General features: G+C 42.1%; 1 protein-coding gene across 1 annotated transcript in view; it reads left to right on the top strand.

Annotated features, from left to right (window-relative positions):
* LOC116162927 overlaps positions 1–17,280 on the top strand; it is a 318,902-nt gene that overhangs the window by 263,771 nt on the left and 37,851 nt on the right. The gene's annotated exons all lie outside the window — the stretch shown is intronic.

Raw genomic sequence — 17,280 nt, 5'->3', positions numbered from 1 at the left:
GCTTTCAAATGTATTATCTTGATGCCGAAAGAGTAGGTACATTACATGCACATTTGATAACCGCGTGTGTTTGATTCAAAGATGTTATATTCTTCTATTTTCCCATTTTTTCTTCGTTTTTTGTTAATAACAATATGTTCCGGGCGTTTCCGGCCAGGGGGACTATGATTTTCGGAATCGGCGGATTTTTTTACATAGGATACGCTTGGTGTCCTTAAAGTGAAGTGACAACTTCTAGCCCAAACCGTAATTTGTCCAGGAAACGAAACTTAAAATAGTATAAAATCTGTCAATTTTTTCAAAATGCATCGATTTGCATGAAAATTTGGGATTAAGTTCAACTTACCCTCCACTTCAAAATCTATATTATGCCGATGGGCGCTCTTCATTTTTTAGGGGTGAAAACACAAAACTAACCCTTTTTGCCAAAACCTTCAGATGCTTTGGTTGAATTTGTAAATAATACTTTGAATTGTTTCGAAGAAGGTGCCTATACAATTTCAATGTTTTTAGATTTGTCCAGGGCTTTTGATTGTACGAGTATATCACACATTACAATTTCATTTTACGACAATTCAACCGTTTTAACCGGGTTGATAGAAATAACCATTGTGGCAATAATTGTATCCATAGCAAAATCCACAATGGAGTATTGTCAAGCCAACTATCTGTAATTAGGGGAGTTCCCCAGGGTCCCATTCTCGGACCACTTTTGTTTTTGATTTATTTTAATGACTTAACTTAACCTACCTTTAATGACTGAACAAGAGCTAACTCTTAAACTCTCGGTTCGTTTGGGTCATACAGCGATTATTAAAAAACTGTTTTCTTTGTTTTTTTAAAAGTTACGATTTTGTTCTCCACAGTTTTTTTTTCAATAACATTGATACTTTTTGAGTTTTTTGCGAATAACCATTTAAAAACAATGATCTTTTCTATGAAAAACTCATACTTTCGGTCGCGAATAACTGGAGAAGTATTAAACCTAGTATTCAACTATTTACTTTGCAAAAAAAATGTATGAAACACATTTTGCTTAGAACTAATTTTCTATCCATTCCTGTGTTAAAATTACTATAAAAATTGTAACCCCCGAGATGGGGTGGAAACAGCAATCAAAAGTTATGGACTAGAAACCAATTTCGAAAGAAAATTCAAAGGGCTGTAACTTTGGAACTAGTAGCCCAATCTTGGAACTGTTTGAAATTATGGATTCTACAGGCCACATTCTATAAGAAAATTTTTTTTCCGGGTCGATCTGAGACAATTTTTTTTTCGGGGCTCAAAAAAAGGCAGTGTATAACCTTCCTTTTTTACCAAAAATCGACTACACCAAAATTTCTCGGGAAAACACTTTTTCTTATTAATTTTGGTGCGTAGAATCCAAAACAATTCGTACTTTTTCGATCAGACTTCTCAATCAAAAGTTATAGACTAGAAACCAATTTCGAAAGAAAATTCAAAGGGCTGTAACTTTTGAACTAGTAGCCCAATCTTGGAACTGTTTGAAATTATGGATTCTACAGGCCACATTCTATAAGAAAATTTTTTTCCGGGTCGATCTGAGACAATTTTTTTTTCGGGGCTCAAAAAAAGGCAGTGTATAACCTTTCTTTTTTACCAAAAATCGACTGCACCAAAATTTCTCGGGAAAACACGTCTTTTTCTTATTAATTTTGGTGCTTAGAATCCAAAACAATTCGTACTTTTTCGATCAGACCTCTCCTGGGTGGAAACCGCGAAAGCGCCCTTTGGCATGATATAGGCTATCCCTACCTACTGTCAGTATTTCAAGTTAATCGATTAATTTTGAAAAAAATTCCAGGGCAAAACCTTCATTTCCTGGGCGAATTCGTTATTTTCATGTCACACGTATCAAATTTCGTCAACATGAAACATTTTTCGTGTTCCGTGAGTACGCAATCTTGGAGTAAGAATTTTGCCCAATTCCCAATTACCCAATTCACTGCCCTTCCAGTCTACTCTCGAAAGGTGCTTCTTATAATGAGCATATGGGAATACCAAATTATCGATTAAATGAGGAAAGAGATTGAGACCACTAGCAAGATCAAGAAGTCGGCGTGATCCTGTTTGCGGACAATATTTTTATTCTTAGATATTAAACTACTTTTTGCTAAATGCTGTAATTATTTCCTTATTTAATGGTGTCAGATTCAATTCCGGAAGTTGTAAGTGAAATATATTTCGCAGTACTGCCAAAATTTGGTTTCTACACAATTTCAACAGGCCTGTTCTTTTTTTGATAGACCTAGCTTCAATTTGTGGGAAAATCAATCCGGTTTGTTTAAAAATAAGTACAGTTCGTATAAGCACTGGATATGTGGAAGGCGTGAGTTCATAAAAATTTCAAGCATCCACAATTAAAATAAAGTGGAATGTGCGTTCTACGTAATAAAATAAATATCGACCGTATAAAAATATTTTTATTATACCTGAATCACAATCTCCGTTTTAAACACTCAAATGCGTGCGAAAAAGGGCCTTTGAAACACACGTGCTTTAAAGTTGCTAAGTAACGATACTTCAAGTATGACTTTTGAAACTGTCATCTGGATAAAATAAAAAATCCTCTTAGGTCGCTTTCTGTAAATGCAGAACATTTCTTTGGCTTTTGTATCTATCCTTTGGTTGAAGCTTTTACAAACGCGCGTAATTTAGGGTATGCTTCCAAATCTGTTCCACTTTTTAATCGCAGCATTACTTTAAAGTTTTGAATGAATGCACCAAAATATAGAAGATTTAAATACCTTTGACATTTCCTTCATATATGCCAGCATTATGGATGCATTTAAGACTGTATTCGTAAGTAACTTTCCTATTCATCCATGGAAACAACTTTTCATATTCTTTATAATAAGCTTTACTCGATTTGGATTTTACACCTACCAACGTTTGTTTAGATTTTACAACAATCGATTTAATGGACGGTGTATTATCTTTTTCAACGGAAATCGTTTAATTCACAAAGACGGTGATTTTTATAAGCAAACGTCAAGTGACATTTCCATGGCAATCGTGAAATTACGAACACCCAGCCCACTTAATTAGACATGTATTCGAGTATAACGTCAATATGACTTCATTGTATTTCCTATTTTTAAATTATACTGCAGGTATAATAAAAAATACTATAAGATACACGTGTATAATTGGTCTTTAAAGCACTTGCAACGTTAAAGGCACTCCGCTTTGCGTCGTGCCCTTAAACTCGTTGCGCGTGCTTTAAAGACTTGATTATACACTTATACTATTATAACATCAAATCGGTTGTACAGTTTTAGAAAATCAACGAGGCAAGTGGTGTTAATTAATTTGCAGTGCGGTCCTAATTTTAACATATAAAGCCCTATAATCTTTAGAAAACTCCAAATGTACGCAATGTCAACTTTTACACTTTGCCGGCGGTCATATCAGAAAAACGAATTTGTACGCAACCCTCAGAAGTGGTCTAGGGACACGATTCCGCACTGGCAATAAATGCTGTCGAGTCACGTACAGCGAACTAGAAACGGCACAAAGATTCTTCTAGGTTTTCCTACAAAGAAATGCTTTCGCATTATGAGCGTGACTTTTGCATTTAACATTGAGGGAAACAGCATCTAATTAAGATTTTTACTTAACAATGACGTTATATTAGGTTACTTATTGCAGTTTGGGGGAGACAAAAAAAGGCATACGCCAAAGAATAAAGAAGACAACATCGACTGCACGTGAACGGTTTGGGATGAGAATTCGATTCCAGTTGCCTGAAGATAACTGTAGTGTAGAAGTTGTCACCCACTCCACCCTCTCGTCCGTCGTCTTTCTGATCGCACTCTCGAGCACTACCCTATTTCGCTTCCTTACGCGAGGGTTGAGGGTTTCTCGCCGCCAGCGTTCGACAAATTCGAGGCGCCTGCTAGCTTGTTAACTTTCGTTTCACGGTTACTTGAAGCGAAATTAATTTAGCTTGGAACTGGATTTATCGAACGATCGATTTATGCCGGACTTCTTGCTCACTTCATACTGCGATAATTATAATTTATACGAAAAGTGACTTTGATTTTCAATTCCGTGGAAAAAACGCGCCGTTCCGCCTTTTCAATATAAGATAAAGAAATTCGAAACCCACATTTCACATTCTATTGTTAGGCATAATTTGGATGCTTGGTTTGATTCATCATTACAACTCGTTGGCTACGTTTTAGGTAGCAACGGTGTTAGATGGCGTTCCTCCTTTGTGCCTTTGTTCTTGGTAGCTGATGTAAGAAATTAGAATACCTTGAGCATTTCGTTCTCGGCGACGCCACTCATTTTCAAGGAAGGAAATACAAAGGCGGTAACGCTGCTGCGATGTTATCGCGTCCGTAGCAAATACGTCTCTCGTTTCGTGAGGCTTCCCAGAGGGCTTCGCAATATGCTACGTCCCAGCAATGTACAAATTATTGTGTTCGCCATTCTCGTATTTTTCCCCCGTAAATTAGAAAAATTTTACAATCTCTTTTAATTACCTCTACACTTCAATTAATTACCACGCAAAAATCATGCCTTCGTTGAAACACTTTTCCACTTCCTCGATTGAAAAAGACATAAACTAAAATAGCTCACGCGTTTTTCTTGAAAATTTATTTCAATTAAACTAATGGTATAATTGCATAAGCGTTTCGAAAGTGAAAAAAATATCGACTAAACGCGAAGACATCCAATTTCAGAAGTAAAGTAAAAAGTACGTGCAAAAAACGGTTACCAACACAGTATAAGAAGGCTAATTAAAGTAGAGCGGAATGGCACAGGATATCTTCCAGCACCCGGGCGTGCAATGACCTGAGTTCAAATATATATAAAAGAGTACAGGACAAACTCTTTCGGGAATAGAAGAATTAATTTAGTTGGCACCGGGACCGGATTACTTCAAAGGGATATTTGTTGATCCCAGTTCCAAAAGAGCTTCAGACCTGTAGATTTTAGCCAATTGAAGATGTACACCAAATATTTTGTGGTCAAGTTCTATTTGTAGCGTTTTATTAGTTTTTAGCCTCAGAACACTTTTAGGGAATTAACCTGCAACAGCAGTACGGTAGTTACAATTACAAATATGATAAGACTAATTTGTGGTGTAGTTTTATTTTCTTTACATGGAGGTTTCTGTAGCAAAATGTCTACTTTTGCGGCGATTGGTGTATGTGTAGCAATCGCACGGAGTGTATAAAAGCAGATGAAGTTCTCTAGACTCAATTAAACAATACGTCTCTTTATCACAACCCTCGCGCTAATTAAGTGATTACAAGGAGTGAACGATTCGCGCATCTCTTATTAGGATGCATTTGATGCGTTCAGGTGAGATCGATAGCTTCATTGATTTATAAGTTTCCCGGTAGCGTGAGCGTGGTAAACGTCGTGTTCATTTATTTAATTAAAAATTTAAATCATAGATTATCACGCTAGCCTTCACCCCCTCTATGTATAAAAAAAGAAGCGAACAAATAGCGGCGTTTTAAATGCTTAACCCTATATATTCACATAAGATTAGCAATGAATGAAAATGGAATTGTCGCGTGATGAGCATTCGTGACATGGAACCCATGCGGTAGCATAATAATGAGTTTCAGAGACTGCAACAGTAGTGCCAGGAATCGAGGTACTGATGCTACTAATTCGTCCCCCTGCTCTGCCTTCCCATCATACGGTCGCGAGTTCTCTCTAATTGATGTTGTAACCGTGTATCTGCAGGCGGATCTCATGGCAGCTGTAACTGAATGATTAAGGCATACATGTACACATATTACGTACAGGCCCGGACTTGAATTACTAACTTATTAAATTTTCTGCAAGATACATGAATCTTCCACGCTTATTATTTACGTCTCCCCTGTACTGCAATGTGAAAATGTTTTGTCCATCCTATCTCTACTCTGCAATTGTTTACCCCAGTCACAAAGGCAAACGTTCTCGAAAGTGAATAAAAGAAGACACAGCTGGTTTTATTTTTTCAGTTTCGACCCATTGTAACAGTGAAAGAAGTTAATGAAATAATTAGGATAAAAACGTTCCATTTATTAAATGAAATTACCGCAGCTTCATAAACGAGGTAGGAAAAATGATTATTTTTAACTCAATATCTGTCGCATCTTCAACAACCACGCCCATAGATAATGGCATGAGACTAAAATTTCCAAAAATTCTACTTTTGGACTGAGGTTCTATGTGTACCTGCATTATAGACCGAGAGATAACGACAGATTTTTTGGGATGATTAGTAAACGTGTGTCAGCGCAATTTTCTCTTTACATAGAACTAGCGTGTAAACGTATATCATACGTTTGTTGAGCGGTTAGTTCTCTTTTTATGTAATTTTTTAAATTTTGACAGCACACCAAACAAAAGTTTCCTAATAAACATCTGCCATCAATTTTAAAATAATATTGGACAAAAAATAATAGGGCGCGAGCACATTGACAGACGTTTTTCGTTGTATATTCTCTTGGTAGCGTATACATATTATGTAATTTTTCAAAAATTGCTAAAAAACTTCATTGGCAAAGGCTGTCAATATGAAATATTAAATGTATTAATTAAATGTATTAATGGCATACGATTATTAATAACTTTTTGTTGTTGTGGTGTCACAATTTGAAAAATTACTTAAAAATAGAACTGGCGGCTCAACAGACGTATGTTATACGTTTATACGCTAGTTCTAACTTATGTGAAGAGAAAATTGCGGTGACAGACGTTTACTAATCATGGCACAAAATCTGTCGCTATCTCTTGGTCTATTAGTGTTACAGACAATTGTTGTTGCTAGTTTAAATTGCATTCCCATATAGTAATAGTTCTACAGTTCAAGATAGATTTTTAAAAAAGTTGTGCAAAATGGCTCTAAAAATCACGGTCATAGAAAATGGCAAATGCTTAGTTTCAATTTTTAAAAATGTTAAAGAAAACACGTCCTTGAAATGATTACCATCCCTTCCGCTTCGGACACAAAATTCGTCTCCAAAAATTTGCGCCCAAGAAAAACTCCCCTCGAATAAATTCGGCGCTAGGCGCTTTTGCCTAATATACACTAGTATATTTTGAGTCTTCCTAATCCACTGGATCTTGTTACCTCATAACTTAGTTTGAAAATTTATGTTAAAGATGATTTTAGATAGTTATGTAAACTACGCCATTCGGGCGTTCTTATTGGTGTTATCACCTACGTGGGTCACCCTGTATAATGTAAATCTCAATTTCTTTCAAGGTTACATGTGATCGTTAATTTAGATTAACCTCAATTTCAATCATATTATTGCTTAGTTTTGTTTAAATAATCGCCTTGCATTTTGATTTTTATTTGTTCCGTAAATTACGTTTAAGAAAGATTAGAAACATGTGGAAATAATTGCGTTATGTGTTTTCCAAAAGTTTATCTTATTTAAATCCGGTCTTGTAATTAATTTGAAGATAAGCAGGTGTGCCGATAGTAGATTTGGTTGGCCAATGTCAACAAAATGATAAAGAAGCTGCATCGGAAAGTTGAAAAAAGAGTCTTTATATAGGTGTAGCAGACGTTAACCGGAGCTTTTTGGTTAGCATTTTGGTGAAAGACAGTCAGTCTTGGTAACTGTAAAGTTTTGATAGAAAAAAGACTAGCCAGTGTTCTAAAAGATTTTAGTTCGTCGTTATAAAAGTGAATTGTTCTAGCGCAAGCGTTGTGTCACGTATGCGGAGAAGTTTCGTATAAATCAAGAATCAAGTGAAACTAAACAAGTGAAGATTTCGAAGTATCATCAGCTGGTGTTTGTGTTTTGTGCGTCTATTGGAATTGTGGGGAGGCGGTTAAGCCTCCTGAGTTTCTCCAATAATAAATTCTCGAGATTTCGGACGTACTTTAGGAAATTTTATAATCCAATTTTCACGTAAAAGGTTTTGTTAGCACCTGAGTTTACTTGAAACTGGACAGGTGTAGGTGGTTTAGTGACCGTGCACCCATTGTAGATAGCAATATGGTGGCGGAAAATGCATAACATCCTCTTCAGCTTAATTTGCATACCAATTGCAAGTAATTTAAGGGAGAGTTTACGTTCTGGTTACGAGTATTTACATTGGATCGCGTGGCACGTTTGTTTCTGTTTGTCTCTGCAGTATTGATAATATACATAATACTCACTGTTTAGATCATGTCGCTTGCATCTCTCAACCATTCGGCCAACGTTGCATTTGAAATTAAGTAAATTCGAAATATTCTATGTAAACGATGTCATAACGTAATTTTCAATTCAATTCGAATTACTAATTGCAAACGAGGACTTATTGGGTATTAATGTAATTCATATTCCCGAGCAATATTATCATCTGATTATTTTTTCACAAGTTTTACATGTCTATCTTTACATCTTGCAGATATTGATGCAATTCAACCTTAATCATTTTGATTAGTATCACATATATGTGTATTGTAGCGAATATTCTAGGAATCCCGATAGACGCAGAGGCGCCATGAAAGATTTTCATCGGCGGCGATAATAATCAAAGGCGCACGTGACGCATCCTTTCCGGGAAATATGACCTTTCTAAAGAATAAGATCAAAGAAGCCTTTGATAAATCAGGAAATGGTAGCAAAGATGTAACAGAGAAGAAGACAATATCGGAATTGAGAAAAGAAACTGATGAAGCTAGGAAAAAGTGGTGAGAAAATCAATGTAATGAAATAGGAAAGCTTGAAGGCACGATATTATTTGCAACAGAATTAAAGAGGTTACCCGGGATAGATAATCAAGAGCTGTTTGTAACAATGAGGTGGAAGATAGGAATGGTAAAGTACTGAAAGAAGAGAAAGAAATTCTAAATCCATGGAAAGAGTAGCTATATGGTAGATCTCTATAAAACACATGAAAAACCAAGGCAATTGAAACTGGAAACTGAAGAATCAGTCTGTCCTGACAATACAGGAACCAGTATTATGTTTACCGAAGTAGAAAGATACGGAATCGGGTAAAGCTACGGAGGTAGATGGAATTCCAGTAGTGATATTAAGGAAGAAGGAATGCACATACGCATTAGGGGAATGGCCTGAAGATTTCCTGAAGACTCTGATGATAGCTGAAAAGAAAGGAACAAAGAAGTGTGATAGGCATAGAACTTGCAGCGAAAAGATTGTTGAGAGTGTTAAATAAAAGGCTCGAGAGGATAATTGAAGAAAATGTGGCAGTAGAGTAATTCGGATTTAGAAGAGGAATTGTTGGAAAAGATTATTTTAGTGTTCCACTATATATAAAAAATTAAGAACACTGTGGGAGTAACTCAGTTTGAGAGACATCGCATTGTTTTTTTAATTTGATTATTTAATTAATCAATGACTATGAAACCTACGATGATCGGGTTGTTCATATTGTTTTCTTATCAAAAGAAGTGACCAAACACGGATTTTCAAAAAGATTGGATGAATTGTTGCTTAGTAATAACAAATTATTATTAATTTTCGGGATTACTTTTTCCACAAATAATATAGTACAAAACATACCTAAAAAGATGTAGTAAACTATTCCCGGGCCATAAAAATAAGAAAGGTTAGGTTAAGAAGTAAGAAAGTTTGGAAATGAAAAGGAACGCTTAAACTTCACCCGCATTGAAAAGTAGATCGGAGGAAATGCAGTTTTTGAAATAGGAACGTACGTATGGAAACCGCAAGTCGAGATTCAGTACGAAAGCGGTTAAAACTGCCGTTTTTCAACAAAGTGAGAACTTTATGTAAATCCGGTTACGATAAAAACACTTTACAGATACAGATAGTATCATGGGGAGATGGTTGATAGTCTCGCCATCGAATTCATCCCACAGCGCTAACAACGTGGGCATTGAACAACACGATCCGGGCCAGGGCCAAACCGCTCGTGATCGGCGTTTTAATTGAAACCAATACGCGGTTCGTCCTTTCAAGTGTATAACGAATGTTATCCTTCCGATGCGTATGTTTAAATATAAGTTCAGTTGTAGGCCGATAATTTGTATGCCATCAACAAAGTTATAGCTGCGATTCTCAAGGGAGGTTATGCTGGTGTATTCTGTCCAACTGAATACTAAATACACCTTTGGGATGTAACTAAATAACAACTAGAAACAGCTTTACCTGAAAACTTTACAAAAGTTAATAGTTTTTCCGTTCTCTTCAAATTCTACTTAGAGTGATTGGAATTGCGGTTGTGGAACTGTCAAGTATGGATTTAGGACGTGAACGTCATGTTGGCGTAATCACGTCTACGGGAAAAGTGCTGTATTTGCAATAATGCCACAAAGCCAGGGGGAGAAAAACCGAGCTTAATAATACATAATCCCGAAAAGCGCAAATTTAAACTGAAATATGTTCATTCCGGCAGCGAAGGTGGTGCGCAAAGCAATCGAGAACGAACACTTTGCTATGTAAATAACGGGAGAGCAAACGGTTCCGAAGCCACTAGGAACTCCAACAATCTCCAACTTCCAAATAAAGCTTGTCACTGAAGGCCCAGGTCTCATATCATTAAATCGCACTACTCCCGGTCCCAGACGGATTCGTGATAGCTTCTCGATCCCGGAAAAGGCCCTAGTTGGAACAGATTGATCACCGGATTATATTGCAAGGACGCCAATAGAATGATTGATACGTTACGTTCTCGGTTTTCCTACTCCGACGCCTTTTTCCTTCTCGCCCACACCTTTTTTTTTAATAAAACCGTCGATTATTCCGAAAAAAAACTTCGTTAAGCTACGCAGAGCCAATTAAAAATAATATCGATTAAAATACTCGAGGATACGGGCAAGTAAGACATTTAATTATACGAAGCGAGGTAAGATCAATTGCCGGCGCGGAGTCCCCAGTTGAAGAGCGCGACAACTGATTGATGCAGGCAGACTCGTTCCTTAGCGCTAATGATCCCGCTCGGTTTTTGCCATCTACGTTCCAATTTTTCCGTATAATTTAGAAAATTGACTTTCATCTGTATTCCGATACAACACCTTTTCGCTTTTTTGTAGTTTAGTAATTAGAATTTCTGCGCCAGAATTCAATTAAAGGTATGCGCCACCCAATGACAATAATTACTATAATGAAATGTGCGATATAAACATTTTATGAAGAAAAAGATTAATAGACAATTCATAGTATCCTCATTTTTTTACTTATTTTCTTGACAAAGCAAATTCTACCATATTCTCCTTTTTAAACCCCATTGTTTCGAATCGTTTAGATTAGAGAAAAGACCACAACATAAATACGACGCAAACCATCAAACTTTTGTTGCTATGTCCCAAAATCAACAGTTGCAATTCAAAGACACATACCTACATAATTGTCTTATTATACCACTTTTACGATATTGAGACAGCATAATATGGAAGGTCAGCAGGGTTGAAACAACAACCTTATAAATGGTGAGGGGGTGCAACATAACGGCGATATTATGGAGGATACGCCTCGACTAGAAGCATACGTTCATTTAGAAAGAAAATATTTCCTGTAGGAGTCACACCCCGTCATAATTTATCGTAACGTTGTAGAGATCCGACAACAATAAAAACAGAATCACAACACATTTAGAGGTATTGAATAATTTTCCACCCTGTTTTGAAAAGGTAGTAAATTAAACCAACGACTCCCGTGTGGTTAGGCACCCATCGGGCGCGTCCCCGGGTGGCGGATAGGGGAAAGCCCATACAGACACTTGAATGATCGTACGTGACTCGTGCATCGGTGTGGGTAGTGACGATTATAAGTGGCTCGTCGGGGCTAAAACCCAGACTGGTAGCGACGAAGGTCGTCGCCGCGGACCAACCTCCCAAGTCAAGGTGTTAGCGACCGTGCCGAGGACTGCGTGGCACTGGGGTGCAGTGTCGATAACGGTGCCCCTCGGATACCGGGCGACCTCCGAGTGGTGGCTCTTTTCCTTCGGGAAGGGGCTGGCAGCCAAGCCCTGGGCAAGCGGCTCTGCCCAGGTGAGACCGCATTTCCGCACTACTCGTGGGAATTGTATGGAATCTTCTAACAAAACCTTTCTGGGCTCCTCGTCAGAGGGGACCAACAAGCCGGGCCCTCAAAAGGGGTCCGGTAACGGGGCAGGCTCCTCGATAGAGGGGACGGCTCCAACGCAGGGCCTTACCCAAGGACCTGGTGGTGGGTCAGCTCCTATTCGCAAGAAGAATAGGACTGGCGCACAGAAGGCGATGGCCAGGAAGCGCCGGCTCGAGGGTAAAACCTCGGGTCAAGCGGGCCCTGCGCCAAAGCCTAAGGCTGCGTCTGGGTCGTTGGCTCAGGGGGGCAACCCCACGTCAGGGACTAAGCGTCTCAGATCAGAGGGAAGCACTCCAGGGTCTGGCTCAAGGCAGCCTGAGAAGAAGCCTAGAGGTTCTGATGCACCCAAGGGTGCACCACGAACTTATGGGCAAGTCGCTGCGGCAGGGCTTAAGGTGGCCGTCGTTCCGGTTTCATACCCGGAGGTGGACATCTCTGAGGCTCAGTCGAGGTGCATTATGGCTGCATTGAATGCAGTCGTAGACCAGATGGAGGGAGGGCCCTTTCCTCGGCTGGCAGGGTTCCGCTGGAATCCGCAGGGTGCCATCGTGGCCGAATGCGAGGACCAGTGGACCTTGGACTGGTTGGAGAGGACCGTCCCTCTTATCAGGCCCTGGGATGGCGCGTCGCTGAAAGTTCAGAGGCACGTCCCGAGGGTAACCAAGGTGATGGCTGTGTTGTACGGGCTCCCGGATGACACGGACACCATTTTGAAGCGCCTCCAGAGGCAAAATCCTATGGTCTATGGAGGACGTTCTTTCGCAGGGAGGAGCCTGGTAGGATTCTCCTCGCATTTGGTGTCGATGAGACGTCCTATCAGGCACTCCAGCGACAGAACTTTCAGGCGCACGCGGGGGTCTCGCGCGTCACTTTTGTGACGAAAGCGGGTGCTCCGGCTGCGCAAGGTAAGGGAGAGCTCCACCGAAGCAGCGGGACCTAGTTCCGTTGCGACGGAGGGGGCTCAACCTCGCAGTGTTGATCTCGAAGAGGCGGCGGGATTGCTCCCGGCGCCCGAAGAGATCGAGAAAGATGTCAGCGAGCTTTTGGCTCGTGTGGCGGTTCTTGGCTCCGACCAGGGGTCGGAACCGTCGGCATCGCTAACGGAGGAGGGAACCTAGTAGGTACATCAGTGATGGACAAAGTAACCTTCTTACAGAGCAATTTACAGCACAGTAAGGGGGCGACCTGTCTAATAGGTCGTCAACTTGCTGTAAAGCAGACAGGCGTATGCCTCATACAAGAACCTTGGGTTTACAAGGGACGAGTAAGAGGTCTGGGCCAGGTGGAGGACTCTCTTTATTATAAGAGGGACAGCCAACTGAACCCGAGGACTTGCATTTATGTCGATAGACGAATCGAGTCTTATCTAATAGCTGATTTTTGTTTCAGGGATCTCGTAGCTCTACGACTTCAGCTGAAAGATGACAGAGGACGGGGCAGGCACTTGGTGGTCTGCTCCGCCTATCTCCCGTACGACTCAGAAAGGGCTCCACCAACCAAGGAGCTGGCTGAGTTGATAGAGTACTGTCGAAGTAGTGGGCTCCCTCTTGTGGTTGGCTGTGATGCAAACGCACAGCATGTTGTGTGGGGCAGCACGGACACGAACTCGAGGGGCGACCACCTTCTGGAGTACTTGCAAACAACTGATTTGAATGTTTTAAATCAGGGAGCAGCCCCTACCTTCGTCACAGCGCGGAGGCAGGAGGTCATTGATCTGACGCTGGGCTCCTTTTCAATAGCTCACATGATCACGAATTGGAGAGTGTCTGATGAGCCGTCGCTTTCGGACCACAGGCACATTCTTTTCCAGCTGAACCTGGCATTTCACTGCGGGCCCTGTAGGTTTCGGAATCCCCGATCCACTGACTGGGACTGCTATGTGGCAAAACTGTCGGACCGGTTGGATAGACCACCTTTGCTCTGTCGGAAAGCAGAGCAGGTGGAAGAGGCGGCCGCATTAGTAAGCGACGCCATAACAGCGTCCTATGAGGACAGCTGTAAACTGCGTACCTTTCGAGGGAAGAAGAGAACACCTTGGTGGAACTCAGACCTTGAAAAGGCTCGTAAGGAGGTTCACAAGCTCTTTAATAGGGCCATGCGAACTAAGTTACCTGCGGACTGGGAAGATCTTAGGATCTCCCAGCGCAGGTATAAGGACCATATTCGGAGGTCGAAACGAGGATCTCGGAGGACTTTCTGTGGTAACATGGAAGGTCTTCCTGAAGTTCAAAAACTTCAAAATCCTTTTGAAGGACCCGGGGCAAAAAACAAACACACTTTCCAGGCTCTGGGGACTACTAAACTTCGGACCCACCAAAAGGAGCTACTCGGGTCGGTGTAAGGCCGATCAACTGGAAGGTAGCTTCCCGGGTGGTTACCGAGGGATCTCTGAGGTGGGCGGTCAACACGTTCAGCCCATTTAAGAGTGCAGGACCGGATGGGATATTCCCGGCTCTTCTACAGAAGGGCCTGGATCCGCTGCTCTTGCACTTGTTGCATCTCTTCAGAGCCTCTCTGGCTTTAGGGTATATCCCCGAAAGCTGGAGGAAGGTAAGAGTTGTGTACCTACCTAAGCCGGGTCGTGCTAAATATGGCGTGGCGAAGGACTATAGGCCCATCAGCCTATCATCGTTTCTTCTAAAAACGGTGGAGAAGCTGGTGGATGCATACATAAGGAATGGCGTACTGGTTAGTAGACCACTACATCCGTTCCAACATGCTTACAGGGCTGGTATGTCCACGGAGACGGCTCTACACAGCCTGGTGTGCAGGCTGGAAAAGGGAATATCTTCCGGGGGGATAGCTCTGGGAGCGTTTTTAGATATCGAGGGTGCGTTTAACAACACCACGTTCGATTCGATTAGTGAGGCTGCTGAGAGCTTTGGTATTGATGGGTCGATCGTAAGATGGATACGAGCCATGCTCGAAAGCAGAATCATTATATCCTCAATTGGGATGACGGAGATGAGCTCATCGGTTACTAGAGGATGTCCGCAGGGTGGGGTATTGTCTCCACTGCTGTGGTGCCTGGTACTAGACGGGCTCCTCCGCACCTTGAACGAGGGGGGAGCGTATACACAGGGTTACGCGGACGATCTCGCGATCGTCATAACTGGGAAGTTTCCAAACACCGTGAAAGAGCTCATGCAGGGGGCTCTTGAACAGGTGGATAGGTGGTGCAGTAGCCATGGCCTTTCCGTTAACCCGGAAAAGACCGAGGTTGTTTCATTCACGAATAGAAGGAGAGCGGATCTTGCTGGGCTCGCTCTTCGAGGATGTCAACTGGGTCTAACCAGGTCAGTGAAATACCTGGGAGTCATCATTGACTTCCGCCTGACCTGGAAAGGGCACATTGAGCGCATAAGCAAAAAGGTCACTGCATGTCTATGGGCATGTAGAAGGGCTTTTGGTTGTACATGGGGCTTGAACCCTCAATTGGTATACTGGCTTTACACTGCAGTGATAAGGCCAATAATACTGTATGGTGCACTTGTATGGTGGCCTGCCATGCGCAGGGTAACCTACAGGAAGCAGCTAGGAAACGTCCAGCGACTCGCCTGTCTGGGAGTCACTGGAGCCCTAAAAACCACACCAACCTTGGCCATGGAGGCACTTCTGGGACTAGAGCCTTTACACTTAGCTGTGGAGGCAGAGGCTCGGAAAGCTTCCATACGGCTAAACGATTGGGACGAATGGAAGGATCGAGGCAGCCTTGGGCACGGGCGGATCTGGGAGGAAACCCTCAGAACCGATCCCCTCCTCGCAAGGAGGGACGTGATCCGGGCTATCTTGCTAAGACCAAAGCGTTATAAAGTCATTCTCCCGGATAGGGAGCAGTGGCTGAACTCGGATTGCCCGTTCCTCAAACCTGAGGGGCTCGTGTGGTTTACAGACGGGTCCCAAACAGAAAGGGGAACGGGCATGGGTATATATGGTGATCGACCGAGAGCCAGCGTCAGCGTCTCCCTTGGTCAGCATAGCACCGTGTTTCAGGCAGAGATGTTAGCCATCATGACCTGTGCACAGGAAAACCTCCGTAGAGGTTACCGCAATAAGCATATATACATATGCAGTGATAGTCAGCTACGGCGCTTGATTGCAGGCGAACCCTAGATAGATTAGGTGAGTCTAATAGGGTAAGCTTGATTTGGGTGCCAGCGCACTGCGGAATAGGGGGCAACGAAAGGGCGGACGAGTTGGCTCGCGAAGGCAGTGGTGGGGTCTTCGTCGGGCCCGAGCCTACCCTAGGGATTGCTCCCTCCGTTGTTAGGGCCAGGATTAAAGATTGGTTGACCAGTCAATTCCAGGCTCAGTGGCAACAAGTAACCGGACTCTGGCAGTCCAAGGCCTTTCTAACAGGGCCCGTTGGCAAATCGGGGTCTTCTAAGCTTCTAAAACTGAATAGAAGCCAGCTTAGGAAGATCACTGGTGTTCTTGCGGGACACTGGATGGTCAACTATCACCTGCATAACATTGGGCTCGCGGAGGAGTCAACGTGCAGGTTCTGTGGCGAGGCAGATGAAACTACCGAGCATGTGGTCTGTCACTGTGACGCTTTGATCAGGGACAGATATCAACTCCTTGGAGACAGATACCTGGAACCGAGGAGGGTGAAGCAACTTAGGCTAAACAGGGTCCTATATCCTTCATTGAGAGGAACGGGCTCTGAACTCAGTTGCGAAGAAAGGGGGTAGGCACAATGGGCCCCTGGTGTGCCTAAGTGCTGCCCGGTCGGGCTCCCCTGCGAATAGAATAGAATAGACCACAGCATAGTGTAAAGGATTTAGTCCTAAAAGTGACTCCATGGCCCTCGCCATGGCCAAAGTTCGCGTGGTTGTTTCCCAGACAGGCAAGTCTCTACTGTACCTCACCAAGCTGCTTCCTGTAGGTTATATGCACTGAGCATGGCAGGCCATCACCATACTGTACAGTAATTATTGACCTTATCACTACAGTTTAAAGCCAAAGTATACCAGTCGAGGGTTCATAGCCCCATTCAATGCAGCCAAAAGCCCTACTTCTACATGCCCATAGACATTGAGGAGTGACCTTAGTTGCATATTCGCTCAATGTGCGATTTTCAGGTCAGTCGGGAAGCTATGACGACTCCCAAATATTTTACTCGCCTAGTCAGTCAGTGTTGACTGTGAATCTCAATGATCCCTAGCAGTAACCACCCAAGCCAGCATATTTTCTAGTCGATATCGGCCTTACACCAGCAGTACCTGATGGGACAGAAGCAAATTCCTCT

Source organism: Photinus pyralis, unplaced genomic scaffold, assembly GCF_008802855.1.
Source record: "Photinus pyralis isolate 1611_PpyrPB1 unplaced genomic scaffold, Ppyr1.3 Ppyr1.4_LG1, whole genome shotgun sequence".
Lineage (NCBI taxonomy): Eukaryota > Metazoa > Arthropoda > Insecta > Coleoptera > Lampyridae > Photinus > Photinus pyralis.
The sequence above is the reverse complement of the archived record's forward strand: the minus strand, read 5'-3'. Positions and strand labels throughout refer to the sequence as shown.